Source organism: Plectropomus leopardus, chromosome 14 (genome assembly GCF_026936395.1).
Source record: "Plectropomus leopardus strain MGB_pleo_1.0 chromosome 14, ASM2693639v1, whole genome shotgun sequence".
Taxonomy (NCBI): domain Eukaryota; kingdom Metazoa; phylum Chordata; class Actinopteri; order Perciformes; family Serranidae; genus Plectropomus; species Plectropomus leopardus.
Genome location: NC_142189.1, coordinates 35,034,608 through 35,051,300, shown reverse-complemented (window position 1 = coordinate 35,051,300; position 16,693 = coordinate 35,034,608). Strand labels below are relative to the sequence as shown.

Sequence of the window (16,693 nt, the reverse complement as noted above, 5' to 3'; positions counted from 1 at the left end):
AAAAGCCATAAACCTGCAGAACTGAGGTCTGAAAAGGTATCATTTAAAAATGTTTGTCTCATATTAAAATACCTCTGAAATATCGAAATAAATTGAAGAAATTCGTTGACAATTTTTAAAAGCTAATGTAGAAATGATTTTGTGGAGGTCCAAAATATTTTCCTGACAAAATATGATTATGATGATGTGGAATATTTCGTTTCCCCATTGAATCAAATGGCGTCGGGAGCGACAGCAGGAGGACGGCTGTCACATACTGCCATTATTTGGCACTTCATGCTGCAATTTGAGCTGACATCTTTTTTTTCTTCAACAATCCACATTTAAAAAGTCATAGTCTGGGCCTGTTATCTGTACCAGCTTCCAATCCATTTACAGAAGGGACTTTTAATTTAAATGAGCTCTGCTTTTTTGCACACGTTTTATTTAAACTGCGACGGATGCAGAGTGTGTCCCATTTCTACAGCCAATCTGGCCGTTTCCATTGCAGGAAAATAAAAGGCCTCTGCGCCGCAGAAATTCACTAGCTGCCTCTGAATAAGCAGCCAGGCCTCAGTCTCCGTCTGCCTCACGCCTTTTCCTCTAATATCTATTCACCTGAGAAAAAATGATCAGCAGTCAGAGGAACTGATGGATCAGAGTTTAAACTGCTGCGGATTCACAAAGGCGACACAATGACAATTCTATTTTTAATTCGTTGTGTAGCTGTAGCACACACTTCGATGTGTTGGATTTTAAGAGTTAATGGGATTAGATGATTCTTGGGCATTTATGCAGAGGGAATTCCTAATCAGGTTTTTATCAAAACGGGCTTTAGGATGGGCGTAACCCGCTCAGAGAATGCGTCTCTTTTCCTGCGTAGGGCCCAAAGGTGCGGCATCACCTGCGCGTTACCCGCTCACACAATCATTTACAACACCAGAGCACAGGAAACAATTTCTGTATTCTGTTTCCACAAAGCCAACAATTAGTCCTTTTCGAAAACACACTGTGTGTGTGTGTGTGTCTTATATGATGTAAATGTGTGTAATGTAAATGTGTGGTCACTAGGTCACTATTGACAACTGCCCGTCGGTGGAAATGTCTGTTAGAGTGAAACGTCGCTGTCACGGACGGTGCGTATTTTCTGCAAAATATGAAACCCCCACTCTCCATTTCATTTTCCTTCTCGGTTTCTTTCCGCCCTGTTTTGAGGGCTGGGTGGGGGTTGTTCGGGGCAGGATGGAGGCTGTTTTGGGCAATTTGGCTCTCCTGTTTTTTTTTTTTTTTCTGGTTGGCAGCCGATTAACTGCACTGACAAATCAGGCGCAAAAAGCCAAGGGCTCTCAAGGTAACACTAATCCCTCTGGGCGGGTACAGTCAAATATTGCGCAGGATTTTAGAGAATGCTCTTTCTTTTATTTCGTCGTTTTTATGCCAATCCCTACCCCCGCCTTTTCGTTTCCTATTTTTTTTAAGATGCAATAGTATGTGACATTACTGGCCCACAAATATTCTATACTCCGTATCGGAAATATCCGTTGTGCCTACATTATAGACCTCCTTTTAAATTAGGTGTTCAAATATAAATGAAAAAAAACAAAACAGAAAATGATTTCCCCTTTTTATTGCAATGATGTCAGATTTATTCAGGCCTAATAATGCAGAGGTATGTCGTATCTCACATTGTTTTTTTCTGCTCATGGACTAATCAGAGTATTTTGAAATAGAAAGATCATTTAAAACAAACAAACAAAAATAAATCAGTTGTAAAGAGGAAAAAAAGGATTTGCAAGAGTGAGAGAGACAGTGTGATGTTATATAAATTGCTGGTGGGGAAGAGGTGAGGTATTTGTGGGTGTGTTTGCTGGAGGAGTGTATGTAGCGCACGCTGATGGAGAGCTGTATATCCAGGCTTTGGTTGTTGCCATGCATGTGTAATTTTATGTGTGTCTGCAGTCATTTGGGCATGTGTGTACAGTCAGGTTAGTGCATGGTTTGCATTTTATCCTGTATATGCTGAAAATCTGTGTATGATGTGTATTACTTTGGCACAGGTAGGTGTGTATGCAGATGTTGGTATGGTGCAAGCGTTGTGTGTGTGTGTGTGTGTGTGTGTGTGTGTGTGTGTGTGTGTGTGTTTTGTGGGGTGCTCTCTAGTTGGGTGATGTAATGCCGTGAAGGGTGCTGCAGCAGAAGCTCAGAGCTCAGAGAAGGCGTGTCCTGCCTGAAGAGTAGCTGGATAACAACATAGTGCCCATGCTGCACCCGCCGTCAAACCAACGCCAAAATAAACCCCCAACACCCACCCACCTACACACACGCACACACACATCCTCCGACTCTCATTTGAACTCATCTTCACATTTCTACATTTGACTACCTTTTAATAGACTGTTTATTATTTTGTCTTTTTTAAATGAGCACAAAATAAAGGTAAATAAAAATGAGAAGTGATTTATAAATGTTTATAAGCATTCTGAAAACAAACCTACGGATTGCTCTGTTACTATAGCCTATATATTATGATTTTTGCACAAAGGCTTTTTTAAATTGTTTACTGACTAACCAGTCCCTGATAAATGCTATCATATCTTTTAAAATTTAGCATGGTATAAAGAGTTCTTTTCGGGGGATTGCAATATGATGACACATAACATGTGATGGTGTAAAATACACCATGAAAGGAAATGTTCTTCCTATCAGCCAGCCCTTTGTCCTTAAGATGAAATGAGCTTCACAGACAGATGCCAGCCTAAGATGGTGGCTAGCTGCTGCTCTATCTAGAAAGCTTTGTAGCTGACTTAAAGTTGTGTGTTTGTGTGATGAAGAGAGGAATGGAAGAGTAGTGTCGGCATGTTTCATGAGATGCATGAGTGGGAGTGAATGAGGTGGAACATCTCCCTCCATTCCCGCTCATCTTTCCTCTTCCTGTCTCTCCTCCTCCCCTCCACTGTCAGCTTGCATGTCCTGGTCAAATGGTTTTGGAGTGTACCACTGCAGCAACTGAGATCAGCAAAAGAAAATGGCACCCCTTTGAATGTAGATGAGATGGAAATGGCAACGTCAGTGTTGGAGGCCTCACACTGAGTGATTCGAGCAAATCAGAAAAATGACTGCCTGTCCGTTGAGATATCATCTGCTGTGCAAGCTGTGGAGGACATTTTGTCACTGCATCCGGACAGTGACAGTGCGTGTGTGTTTTTGTGTGATAAGTGTGTGAACAGGGCACCTGCTGTAAAATTACTGGCAAGTGGCATCCATTTAAATGCTATGGGCCTACTGATGAGCTGCTTTTATTTGCATTTACACACACACACACACACACACACACACACACACCCTCCGTCCCTGGCCGTGTGGTTGTTAATAGGATCCAGAGTGCTGCTGCCTTTTGTCTGTGTGTGTATGTGGACTTGTCCCTGTGGGGTTCGTCAAAGGAGCCTTTCACCGAGAACAATGATCCATGCCGTTTAGCCTTTTAACCCCTGACGCTCCCTACACTGCATCAAAACAGGCGCGCCCGCACGCGCGCGCACACACGCACACACACACATACACACACACACACACACAGGATGATGCCTGAACATGTCTGCATTTGTAAACACCATTGCAGTGTTTATATTCCTCAGTTTAGTGGTGTAGCTGAGCTTTTTTGAGTTTTGATGCTCAAAAAAAATACAGAGTTGGTACTATTGAATAGTTGTAATAGCAGAGTTGTAAAATGGAAAATGTATTAAAAAACGTTAAGGAGAGTATCAGCCTCTTTTGACCATTTATAACATATTGAACTGTGTTGCAATTTTATGTATCTACAGATAAGGGGAGGGTCAGTATATATAATAAACAGATTTATAAAGTTAACAAGACATTTCTAATACATAATACCAATCTGGTTTTGTGTGGCACAATGTTGGGGCTATGGTTGAGGAGGAACCTTTATGGTGTCAGGGCTGGACACATTGACTGATATCTCTCATTTAATAAATGGTTGATAAGGTGTGCATAGATCTAGCCTCGAGGGCCTGGAGAGAAGGTTCTGCTGAGGTTTGATAACAGCTCAGAATAAAGACAAATAAATCTCATGGTGTAAAATATTTGTTGGTGGAGGAAATATATCTCTTAAAATGTGAATCTGGACAGCTTCCAAAATAATTATACGTATTAACTGCTAAACGCTGTAGGATACATAGAAAGAAGGGCTAGTTTTTCCTTTGTTATTTTCTTGAAAATTGAATGAATTAATTGAATAATTAGTAGAAACAGACAGTCATGGGTTTGATGATTACCACAATAAACTCTGTCTATACAGACCAGCCAGTGACTACATCAGGTTTTTATCCCATCCCAGTTAGGTCTGGATAAGATAACCTCCAAAACTAAAATAACAATAATTTTACATATTTTGCTTGTTGCTATAATTTGATCACACATTTTAAAAAAGGCTGTAAAAGCATTGTTATACAAACATTAAGGCTTCCTGACAAGAGAGAATCTGTAGTCTATGGTAATATGTGAAAGAAAATGTCAAAATAGTGCAAAATGATGAAATTGTGCTCAGCATGTTGCAGACTTCTTGCCTTAAAGGGAAATGGACAATGCAGGAAAAGTGGATCAACTGACTAAACAAATGTCATCTCTCAGGTCTTTAGTTTATTAACAACAACAGTAAGTTCACTCTCAAATAAAATCCAAATATTGCAACACAATGAAATCAGCCACAAATTACACATCTAAACACTTGCCAAATACAAAAATACCCTGCTATCAATCTATCGATCTATCTATCTACAGATGAGGGGAGGGTCAGTATATGATAAATAATTAAAAAAAAAAAAACACAGCTCCAAAAAGTTAACAAGATATATATATATATATGTATATATATATATATATATATATATTTATATTTATATATATACCGCATAAAAATTTTTTTTTACAAGGACACACACATACAGACCTGAATTCATTTTACAAGACTACTGCACATTCACACATATTGTTTTTTGCTGAGATTCATGAAGCCCACATTATAGTGGGCTACTGAGAAAATTGAGCTGTAATTTTTGCGTGTTCCTGGCGAGAGACAAGAGGGAGGGGAGGCGCTGTGCTGCTGCGAGAAGAGCTGTTAACTGAGTTTATTCGAGCAGCAAATCTCTAAGAGGGTCTGAAATGTCCGGGGCTGTTCACAAAACACTGGAGATGCCACTGTGCGGGCGCACACAGACGCACAGACACACGCACACGCGCACGCACACACACACACACACACACACACACACACACACACACACACACACACACACACACACTACGCTCTACAATCAAGAGACTGCATGTTAATTACCAAAATGCAAATACAAACCTAGCTAACAATAAAAAATAAGATAAGAATGAGTGCAAATATACCTTTTTAGCTCTAGAATCTCTAGCCTAATACTCATTTTTACCGAATAGAGCTTGAATGCATCATAACTTAATGCAACCTCCCTGGCTGTTAGCTGTGGTCAAGTAGCTCTCCTCCTGATGATTTCAACCTTTTTTTTCTCTCCACCTGCTTTCCTCTCACTGGTATAGTGGTAGTTGATGAGGTGGGTGTATAGCTATAGATGTGTGGATTACAGTAGAGAAAGTAGGTATACTAGGTATATATGCTGTATATGTCAACTTTTTCTTTTTTCTGGGTGCATTTTTGGACCCCTTCAGGGTGGCACCCAAGGTGCCTGTATAGCCTATGGCAAGCACATGCAGCCACTGCCACTGTGTTTTAGTTACCTAAATATTATGCTAACCTAAACTATTATGACATCTTCATGGACTGTTTTCTAAATTTAAAGGTATGTTAGTGCTACCGGGCTCATGTCTATGTATCAACATTCACGAGGAGCTTTGCATGGACCATATATTGTTCATTGTGGGCATGTAGAGGGTGACATATTCCAAGTTGCGCAAAATTTTGTTTAGAGATTCATAAAATTCTATTCTGGAAGGCGCACAGTGTATAAATCATAATATTTTTTGGCATACATACATTTCATTATATTTGTGCTTACACATGATAGCGTGTATTATTAAATATATATATATATATTTTTATAAATGAAGCCAGACTTACTCACTGTGCTAGCAGGAAGGCATACTTTTTCACACACCGTCCCACGACAGTGTCATGTGCAAAACTGGGGTATATTTTTGTATTTTTAAGATTAAAACACTGAAAGCAGTGTTGGTGGTAAAACTATGAAAAAAATAAAAATCTCACATCATTCTGCTGGTTTCAGGTATGTGTATGTGATAAACACATATAAGCATAAAGAACACATGTTTGTTGTGTAGCCAGTGGCTCATGTCTCTCTGAGCCACTGTAGGGAGAGAGTGAGTACAGCCCCTCCTACTTCCTGGTTTTCAGTCAGTGCAGGTACAATACGTAGGCTGTGTCACTTCCACTGTCTCTCTTTCTCATTTTGCTTAGGCCTGCAGACTGGTAGGTGGTTAGTTTGATCCGTTTTGCAGTATGCTGAGCCAGGCATGGCTGGTTCCGATTTTTGAAAGCAGAAGCAAACAATAGCAAAACCTCTACTGTGTATGGTTTAAGCCATAATTCAAGAGCTGGGACACCAAAAGGCAGTTTTATTTAGTTAATTCATAAGAACATAGAAAGCTTACCAGTGCTTTAGCAGCATTCTATTTTTGGAGACCAGAAAGTGAAATGGGTGTCCTTCAGATACAGCTGACCCCTTTGTTGTCTGATTAAATGATGCTTTTAGGAATCTGACAGAGTTGACAGAAATTTGGGGCATATTGTTAAAACAAAGATAAATATTACAACATTATATTACAACAGTATATTTTTTACTGATAGTTTGTACTGTTAGATTTTGAACTCTTTCATCATATTGTTAATTGCTTAAAAATCCTTTAAAAATTATGTTTCGCCACAAAAATGGAGTTAGTGTTTTGATAAGTTATAATTTTAAGAGTTGTATTTTTTTTAATTATTATTTTTTGTTTGGACTTACATTGTTGGCAATTTGCATTGTTAATTGATTGTGCATATTTTGAAAGATGTAACGTGATGGACTTTTAAGCTAGCCATAGGTTACAGTAAGGCAAACTTTTTTTCACAATTCAGTAGATGTCTTGAAAATAATTTTTTGACATGGACTGTATAAAATGGACAGCCTCTGTGTCTGAGAACTGTAGTCAGTGTGGAAGGATGCGCTCGAAACCTGCATTCTTTCTACTAGCAGGGGGTGACTGGTTGCAAATAGTCTGTTTACATGTAAGTCAATCAGTGTTTAGTAAACATTCTTCTAATTAGTTTATGGGCTTCATGGCTATAGTTTGAATTTTTTTCAAAATACAACATGTTGATTTTTTAAAATTATGGCCCCATATGGATAACCTCTGGCACTGTGTACATCTTGGAGTTTTACTCCAACTCTGACACTGTTTACAGTTCATGAAAGTTACTTCGTTTTTTTAGTTCGCTAAAAATGTCTTGTTCAATGTACTGTAAGAAACACTAAGGAGTCAGCTGTTCATTTTTTTAGTGCATTTTGTTTTGAGTCTAATTTACGCAAATCAAAATTAAAATCCCAGTTAACGTTAATCTCTGATGCACCTTGCTAATCAAGCTGGTCAGTGGTTCTTTAAATTGAATCATAGGAAGAAAAGGCATTTTTCTGGTACAGAAATCATGGTCCTTCTGGGTGAGGTGAAGGTAAGAAAGCACAGATTGTTTGGTGGCCACAGCAGTCCAGTCACAAACGAGTGGAAACATGCTGCTGCTGCACTTAATGCAGTGAGTACATCAAATAGGACAGCACTGACGTATGAAAAAATAGTCAGATCTAAGAGTTGAAGTGAAGAAAAAGAACACAGCCCACTGTCTTTGCTAATTGATACAGTCCATGTGTGCAGGTAGTGAGGCTGTTTGTAAGGTGACTAGAGGTGTGTGCAGCAGCACCATAGTGTCTCCAGGGCGCTCCATGTGCACACAGTCTTGTTCAGTGTAGCAATATTACATAGAAACACTATATTTTAGTTTTAAAATTGTATTTGCTGATATACAGCAAGTATGGTTGATATGCAGTATATAAAATATAAAATATTGATATTGCTGACATGGTGTTCTGCAATTCTTTAATGCAATTCTTTAATTCTAGTTGTTCCATGCTATACTGTCTTGGATTTCTACAGATTACGTTAACCAGTTAACGTGGTTAAGATAAATAGGAGTCAGTATATTCATGATTAATATCAGGCAGAGGAAAGCCAGGCTATCCTTAATTCTTCCACGTGACACATCCTGCCATCATCCAGCATTTTAACATCTGTGCACATTACAACAGACCATGAGCATCAGCAGCATATAGTTCGGCCCTCTACTCTGCATTCCAGCGGAATGTGAATGTGAGGCAGTGCTGATTTGAGATTTGAGGTGGTACTATTGAAAGATGCTAAAGGAAAAGTTATGAAGCTCACTTTACACTAATTTTGTCATCAAGTTTTTTTAAAAAATAAAAAAAGAAGAAAGTGCCGTATGTACATTTTAGGCCCTTCTCCGTGCATATGCAATAGTTGAAAATAAGGCCCCTGCTGTGGGCATACAATGGTCCATGGTTTGAATCCCCAGACAGTAAAACTTTGGCTCTAATTTTCACAGAATTGTTTGACAGTAAACCCGAGAAAAGGTTGATGTATGATTTTATTTTCTCAGAATTGATCCCTAATATGAATTTTCTGTGTTTTGTTACATCCCTCTCTCTGCCTTCTGCTTTTGAGGCTGCTTTGGCCTCCTAGCCTTGGAGCCAGTGGGTGGGTTTAGAGAGGTCATCAGGAAACTACCTGCACTGGGGTAAATACACAAAAGGTGTCGTATTGTCCTGTTTTTGCCCATCTGTTGTCAAGTCTTCTACTTTAAACTTCAGTTTACATTTATTCTCATACATTTATGAGAATAAATGTTAACAGAACTTCATTGAATTCTAATGACCCAGTCTAACCCCACTTGGCATGGCCCTGTTTTTCATGCTAGATATTGATTTGTACAGATGCAAAGGTTAGGAGTTCAAATTCAGCTTTTACCATGCTCACAATAATCTGTTCTTTGTCTCATCAGAATTCATCAGCTTCATTCTAAAGATTACTATATTCTGATCTCTTTCTCTTAAAGGGATAGTTCAGATTTTTGAGGTGGGTTTGTATGAGATACTTATCCATAGACAGTGTGTTACCTACATGGAGCTTTGGGATGGCCCCGTTTGATGAAGCGGGCTGGAGTATTCTCATAACCTGACCTTTCAGTCAGACAGCCCATTCCAAGGAGAAAGCAGCTGACGGCTTTAGCTCGCTGTCTATGGTTTTGTCAAAGCCACCAAACTCAGCTTCATTTCCCTGTTGAAAACCACTGTCCTGACATCGTGGTAAAGCAGTGAAATACTCACAATATCATGTACACTTAAACTGATTTTGCTTTTTTTTGGTGGGACATTTTTAGGTGTCTAAAAGACATTTTGTTGCTGACCCCTCCACAGCATTACATCAAGAGTCCTCTTCTCCAAACTGGAGGCGTCCCGACTGAGATCTAGTAGATGTAACATCATTTATCAGCCAGTAATGTATTTTGGGGGGATATTGCTGAGCTGATTATTTCAGAATGCTAAAGATTACTGCGGTGAGAGAGGAAAAAGAGAATTTAAAGAAATTCTTCTTTCTGCTTCTTTCTCTTTCTGCTTTAATTTATTTATTTTGGACAGTGGCTCAAAATACTGTCACTATCACTGATAAGGGCTTAAGGAGGACTGCAGGATGATAAGTTTATTTTTCAAAAGAAAAATTGTGCTGGATGTAGAGCAGGGGTGGCCAACCAGTCAGAGGCTAAGAGACACAATTTTTACTGTGTTACTGCAAAGGGCAACATCATACGCATGGGCACACATGAACTGCCCCCATCCCTCCCCCTCACTCTCTCGCTCTCTCTTATACATACAGAGACCTCTGCTCTGCCAGATTTACTGTAAATTTAACAAATCAACATGATAATGACAAGAATTGACTCCCACAGAACGAAGACCACAGGCCAGTCATTTTCAGCAATGAACACTGTGTGCACTGTCTCACAAACAAACTCTCTACCATTTTTTCTCTTACCATGCATGTTGCTTAATGGGACTTCTGGCTTTCCTTGCCCAATCCTTTTCAAATCTGGTTTATAGTCAGTTGTTGCCACTCGAAGCAATTCCTTCACATGTGTGTCTGTCAGAACAGATCGATGCTTTGATTTCACGTGTTTCAGGGTAGAAAAAACACACTCGTAGACGTATGTTGACCCAAACATTGACAGTATCTTAAGCGCATCCCATTTGATATTTGGGTACTTTTCCATTGGTACACTTTTCCAGAATTCAATGGTCCCTTCTCTCAAAGCAGGTTTCAGTTGGTCGTCTTCACAAAGATCGATCATGTCCAACTCAGCCGCAGCCTCATCTGTGACCAGGTCGACGAGGAACATAATCTGTGGCCTTTTCAGTTGAAGATCACGGAACCGGGTCACAAAGCTTTCATGCAGGTTTTCAACCATTGTTGCGTATTTGGCTGTTTGCTTATTCAGGACAGTGCCGATGACTTGCCCACTAGCTTTTAGCAGAGTGGGAAAATGCTTTAAATCTCTCTTCTGAATAAGCGTCTTGAACAGCTTCAGTTTGTTGGCAAACGCAAACACACTTTGCACCAGGTCAGGCAGTATTTTTGACTTACTCTGCAGGGTCAGGTTCAGTCTGTCCAAGTAACACAGCATGTCCACCAAAAAAGCCAGATCCATAATCCACTTGAGGTCTGAGAGCTCGGGATAGTGCTTTTCCTTCTCTTCCATGAAAAGTTTCACGGCATCCAAAAGCTCAAAGAAGCGGCAAAGTACCTTGCCGTTTGACAGCCACCTCACAGTGCAGTGCAGCGGCAGGTCACCTGGAAGGCCTTGGTCCAGCTCAACGATGAGATTTTTGAATTGCCTGTGTTTAAGCGCATGTGTGCGGATGTAGTTGACGATTTCCATCACAGGCTTCATGACACTGTCTAAATTCAATGATTTAGACACGAGTTGCTCCCTGTGGATGATGTAGTGGAAATTCCAAAACTCCAAAAGTTTGGTCCGATCATGGCTGGCGCTCCATCCGTGGCTATTGCAGTTAGTTTCAATATGGGTAGATTTGCTTTCATAAATGCAGCCATCATTGTTTCTTTCACATCTATGCTATGGGTTCTGTCTTTTAATGGCACAATATCAAGGAGTTCTTTTGACACAGACCGTGCAAATATTGCCAGCTGAGGCTTGTCTTGTATGTCACAACACTCATCCAAAGCGACACTAAAATACTCACAGGCTTGTTTTGCTGTGCATTTTTTTCCTGCCATTTTGAGAGCGACCTCATTTGCGTCAACGCGCATGCGCATGAGATTCACGTACCATAAAAAAACACAAACACAAAATTCAACATGAAAATAAGAGCCACATGAAACCGTGCAAAGAGCCGCAGGCGGCTTGGAAGACCACGGGTTGGACAGGCCTGATGTAGAGCAAAACCTGCACTGCCTTTTGTTAGTCAATCAAAGATTGAAAAACTGAGAAAGACTACTGAGATGCAACCCTGTCTCCTAAAGCCTCAGTCCCACCACACAAAAAAAACTGTCTTTTTAATGAAATCGGAAAGTGTACAAACAGCATTCACACCTGGATCAAATAACTCTGCAGTAGCCATGGGTATTTGTTGCCTCCGTTTCCGATCAACATTGATGGGAACACAACAGGCAACATGCGGAACGCACTAATTGCTGAACGCACTAATTGCCGTTCCATAACCAGACACGCAAAGATGCGCCAGCACTAATAACCGTCCGTCTCCTCCTAAACAGCACTCAAACATTGAACCGAATTAGTCTGGACTGAGTTTTAAAGAGAAATTGAAAAGTAAGAGATATATAGACACACACACACACACACACACACCTGTCTGCTGCAGAGACATGTACACAGCTCTGCTCTACTTGCAATGGGTAAGCAGTCTGTTGTTAGCAGGTTTACCGGTCTTTACAAACCCAGTATGTACATGCTTATTTAGGTGGAAAAGGGATATAAAATTACTTGTACATACCACTAAATTGGCATTTTATGTGTTGATGTAATTTTGATGTGTTGATGTAATTTTGATGTAATTTTTTTTTGGAGGGAATGTAACTGCTGCCACGATTATTTTAACTAACTGACAATGTTTTCTTTCAATGTTTTCTCTCTCTCACTCTCTCTCCCCATATATATATATACACACACAGTATATAGAATATAGCCTGCTTGTGTTTCTGTGCCTCTCAGTATTTAACAGGATTGAGCAGAAGGCTGTCTCTCCAGGCTGGTCATCAGATAAGGTCAGTCTTCCTGGGTGACTGATAGTCATGCACAGCAACAAGAGGAATAAGGCTAATTTATCCAGCAGATGACTGATAAATCCAAACGACCTTTGTGGAGGAGGGGAAATGCAACATTATCAAATGCACTATTAATTAGGATTGGTGACTGTCAATAAAATAAAGGCAAACTCCTCTCTCTAAGTAAATGTATGCTCCATGTCTGTTATTAAAGACATGTATTGTCTTCATTACAAAAAAAAACATCCATCAGGGCAGTTGCTGCCTCTGATTACATTGAGGTTATGTCCTAATTTTTTTTTTTTTTTACCTGTCAAATTTTGGATTGGAAAAGAAGGGAATTTTAAGCCGTCCCACCACCCCAACCAAGCAGTATGCCTTACATTTTAAGACAGGTGTACAAGAAATCTGAAATAACCACTTGTCAGCCACTTATGAACTACAGTTAGGTGATCAGAATCTGATAGGCCTACTTTTGTTGACAGTGAAATGCTGTGAACATTCCTATGTTAGCAGCTGTTACAGCCTAAATGAAAACACAAAAGGGTATATAAAGCACATTTGTTTATTTATTCTACTTATTTTCAGTTCATATACAAGTCAAAAAATTACATATTTACTGTTTATTTCACATTGCTTGTTTTTAAGTTAAACATTAACATTTTATTTTCATTGCATATTTTCTTTTAATTTCTCATGTCCACTCATGTGGCTCTCTGGCATTCACTAATGACTTGTTATACAGATTTGTTGCAGACTTTGCATTCTTTAACACTTTTTTGGACGGAGTGTATATTTGTGGGCTGGGCGAGAGTGGTTTATTTTACGTGAGAGCAAAAGCAAATGACAGCATGATAGCAAAAAGCAACAGCACAAACAGTGCTGTTGTCTAATGACACCCTATTCTCTTTAACAATCTTTCTTACCATACTTAACACCCTTTCAGAACTGGCATTGCTGTGGGGAATGCATAGTAAAGCCTTCATTAGTCTTGGCAGCTCACCAAACCTCACATCCTTCCCTACCAGGCCCCAGAATCTGTCAATTCTGTCTTCTTGGGGGAGTTGCCTGCTATCTGTTACCTGGTAGTCAATGAGTTCCTCTCTCAGCCTATCCTCACTCAAGATCAACTGAGGGAACAGGGCCCCTAGCCTTTCCAATGTAAAAGAAATCAAGTGTTTGACTGAACATCTCAGTTCTAAACCATGCAATATTTCATTAATTCATTCATTCTATCAATGGGGAACTGACTCTAACATATACCTGTCCCTACCTGGGGGCACAGCAATAGTGGAAACAGACATGTCATTTTACAATAACGATAGGTGTGAAATTATGAAATGCACTCTATGATGATATCGTGGGTGTTGATAAGATTCTCATGCATAAATTGATACAGAGGTGTCTAAAGGCATGATCACAGCACCGGCGCAACCAGGACCAAGACCACGATCAGGGTGAGTGGGGGGTACAGTATCAGTGCAAGAGCACAACCAAAGGCACGGTCACAGTGCCAGCGCAGCTATCACCACGATCAGGCACAGCCAGGGTGCAATGGGTAAGCAGCTAGGAAACAAGGGAGCAGGAATGCTCCAGAGAGGCAATGGGATTAGCGTAGTGCGGTTCAACAGAACCAAGGTAGTGAGCAGTAAAAAGAATAAGCACTCCAAAGAGAGCGTCTTCCGAAGCACTGCTTCATAGAATCTTCTCACAGATCTACAACAGCATAAGAGTAAAACATGCATTAGTGGCAACATTTTAGGTACACTACAGCCTATACTCTCATACTTTCAAAAGATAATATCATAACTATATAACTGCTGGGTAATATACTTACTGAAAGATTTTCTTCTCAGCTGACACAGGGAGCTCTGTGCTTTTCATGAATGCCTTTGTGTCTGCTCCGATAAAAAGCTTTTTATCAGCCAAGTGATGTCTTTCTCCAAACTCCACCTCCCTGAGAGGTACACCCACAATGGCCCTGGCTGGTATGAGGTAGCCCAGGATCCTCCTGATCAGCCTACACATCTCCTCTTCAAGTCTGTGAATTTGTACTCCCTCTGACTACAGAAAATGTCATTGGTTACAACAAAATAACAGTGAAATAAGAATGCTACAATAAGCACAATCATATTTAATTATAACTGACTATTATTCACTCATTCATTCAATATCATTGACACCCACCTGGAAGGCAATATTAAATTCAGATAAAGGAACATGAGCACTCAGGAACATGAAGTAGGTCTTCACCATTGGATCACAGAGATGGTTTACCAGATCATGCACTTTGGCACTCCTCTCCGCTACAAAACATCTCAGACAAACTATTACACATGTCAACAACACAGTGTAGTTCCCCTACCTTAATGGTTCATTCAGATTTCCTACAGATTTTCTGCATTTCCCATGTTGCATATAGGCATCTCTATGAATTATGTAGCAACCTGCAGAGTGGCCTCATCGTAGAGTCTAGTCAGGATGACGAATTCTTTGTCTGTTTTTCTGTTGTTCGATTTGTTGTACATCCGTGAAAAGGGCTGAGATCGGCATGTTTTGACCAACATCATCTAGCTCTGCTGCTATGCAGGACATTATCAAATAGGCATATGCATACATAATACTCATACTTAGTTTGACTCAACTTACCTTTGATGAGTTGCGTAGCCTTGGTTTTTCCCGCTGAGTATTTTCATGTGATAGCAGAGTCCGGGAACATCTCAGCTACACACTTGTTGAAGTCGTCACAGAAGGTGAAACCAACGTTGTTTTTTGGCATGCAGCATTCCTATTTTAACCTCTGCATTTATGACATGGTCTGCTTCGGTGGTATTTCTAGTCACAAATGCTGACATCGCCTGGGCATGTTTCTGTGCCTCTAGCCAGCGCTTGTGCTTGGTGGATTTTTCCTACTGACTGACATCGTTCCTTCCTCCGTGGGAGACACAAGTCTTGTGTGTCAAAGTTACAAATCTTACAGAACACATGATTGTGCCCCATCCTGCTCCTCTTTAGGAAAGTGAATTCACTGTCCCATTTTTCGAGATATTTACATGACTTTGTCCTTCGTCACATCCATCCATCTCTCTCCTTAGTTGTTCCTGCTAAGTTGTGGATTTGTTGTCGGCACTAACCTCGCACCAACTGCCAACTAGGCTACTGCAGGTGTCAGCTCTCGTGAGGCTTGTGACAGAGTTCAGTTTGGAGAGGCAGAGGATTTTTTAAATAATTATTATATGATAATACAGGAGATTTACAAGAGAATACTAATACGGGAGGACGGTGGGAAAGAGGGGTAAAGTACAGTAGTTTCCCGGCCAAAACGGAACCCTTGACAGCTATGGGGGGGCTATGGGGAGTTTATATATTAGACATTGGTGGATAATTATTGACTGATTCCAGTTTCCTCTATGGTCTTCTACATTTGGTCAAATAAATGAGTCATTATTTACCTGCCAGTTGAATTCCTGGCAATATGCATTGTTGTTGCTGACCAAAAATACGCAAGTAAGGTATTTATGATTTACCTAATTGAATGATTGTATGTTATTTTTCTACTATGCTACATTTGCAGATTAAGCTTTTAGATACACAAATATATTAACTGATAACTTATAGGATACAACATTATATGAAACAGCTCAGCACTGCATACTGTTTATGGTACTTAGAAGATGTAATGATGACAATAAAATTAGTAATTTAATGCTAACATGTTAATGCATCTGTAATGATAACAAGACAATTACAGCTTATAATGACATTTGTAAAACTGTGAACCCACATAGATAATGATATATTTAGTTCCCAGAAAAGAAAAATCCAGTGAGTCTTAACGGTTTGAACAATGCACAATGTGATCATTGATCAGTCAGTCAAAGTTATCATGGAGTGAAGTGGACTTCAGAGGACTTAAGAGCTCAGCTGTTTGAAATAGAAATTTGATAATAGTTTCACAGCGATATTTAGATAGTGAATTAGGACGTATACATGGCAAAAAGCTTTTTGCTTTTTTTTTTTTTTAAAGATGTTTTGTGTATTGTGTTCAAAGATGTAAAGAAGGTTATATTAAAGGTTGTTCCATAAATGATAAAAAATCATAAAATTATTGAATCTGTGCTCATGAAGGACTTGAATACTCTGACACAGGTCAGTTATTTTTTGTAGTGTAGATTTCTTTGTTTCTCTACCAAAGAAGAATAAAAAATAAAAAATAAAATAAACAATAATATAAAAACATACAACGTATCGACCAAATTATTTTAAACACTGGTATCAGTATCAG

At 39.6% G+C, this 16,693-nt stretch overlaps 1 protein-coding gene across 1 annotated transcript in view; it reads left to right on the top strand.

Annotated features, from left to right (window-relative positions):
- LOC148187576 (neurexin-3a-like) overlaps positions 1–16,693 on the top strand; it is a 31,746-nt gene that overhangs the window by 1,244 nt on the left and 13,809 nt on the right. The window lies entirely within an intron of this gene.